The sequence below is a fragment of the Tarenaya hassleriana genome, unplaced genomic scaffold (assembly GCF_000463585.1).
Source record: "Tarenaya hassleriana unplaced genomic scaffold, ASM46358v1 Cleome223, whole genome shotgun sequence".
Lineage (NCBI taxonomy): Eukaryota > Viridiplantae > Streptophyta > Magnoliopsida > Brassicales > Cleomaceae > Tarenaya > Tarenaya hassleriana.
Window position 1 is genome coordinate 161,624 of NW_010965567.1, and position 1,474 is coordinate 163,097.

Below are 1,474 nucleotides of genomic sequence, written 5' to 3' on the forward strand. Positions count from 1 at the left end.
CCGGGTGCAACCCAGGCTACTCACTAAGCAGTTGTGCTTAGCCCTCGTGGTTTTACAGTTTTCAGATCACGAGGATTACGCCTAGCGCATCCGGCAGACGACGACCTGAGAGAGGCAGCATCATGTACGGGATTTACGTTTTGGGTGACGAGACTTGTATTTCCCGCATTTTGTACGGTTAAATTATAACTATTCGGACATGTGTTATTTTGCGATGCTGATCGCCCGTTGCATTTTCCGCTGCTTACTCTGGTTTATTTAAAATGTTTTTGGATTTCGTATTTTTGCTTCCGCATTATTATTATTTTATTACTATTGTCCATGTGGCACAACCCGTATACTGTACACGGGTTACGGGTGTCACAGTTAGCCTCTAGCAAGACGCCATGACCACCCCCCTAGAATAGAGTTAGAGGTGATCTAACAAAGCCAGCAATAGTTCGAGTTCTGATCCTTTGTCTCACGATGTCGTATGTTGAACAAGGGCATGGTATGAGCCACCCTTCAAGTTCAACCGCTTTCTCGTCTTGGCAAATCGACTAATAAAATAGATGCAACTTCATCTATAGCGTGGCCACGCATTTTCACAGTCCGATTTCTACGAGGGGCCCAGCGACATCTCTCCTGCGTAGGAGGTGACAAGTCCCGTATTGTATGTCTACTATCTGCATATGATTCGTGAACGTATCTGAGCAACGCCGTTGTGATCATCCGGTTAAAGACGACGTTTGACGCAGTCAAGACACGTCACTTCTCATATCAGATGCTCTAGACATCTCAGGTCTGAGGATCCAAGAACGAACCGGTGTATGAGATTCAAGTCATGACTCATGTCCATGTGACAATCTCATGCGGGTCATCCAGTAACTCGTTCCAAACGAGAACCCATGATTGTGATTTGCATCTAATGCATATGATCATAATCATCTATCACACATCATGCTGGTCTTAATTCAACATTGTTCCCACAATGATAACTGACCAGGGAGTTTAGAATCATCTGCAATGATTCAAGGATATTCACCGTAATATAACAAACATGCTAATCATATAACGGGAAAAGTAATGCATTCATAAACCAATGAATTAATACATAGTCAAAATATCATATCACGGATCATCGTAGAGCATTACAACCAACAATCTCCCACTATGCTCTATGATCTATCCTACAAGCATCTAATCCCCATACCCACAACATGACCATCATGCTTTGACGAAGGGAGAGGCTTCGTCAGCGGGTCGGAAATATTATCATCTGTCGACACTCTGCTTATCTTCACGTCTCCTCTGTCGATGATTTCCCTAATCAAGTGAAATCGCCTGAGTATGTGTTTGAATCTCTGGTGTGACCGAGGTTCCTTTGCTTGTGCGATCGCACCATTGTTGTCACAGTACAACTCAATGGGATCTGCAACGCTAGAAATGACCCCCAGGTCTCTCACGAATTTTCTGATCCAAACAGCTTCCTTAG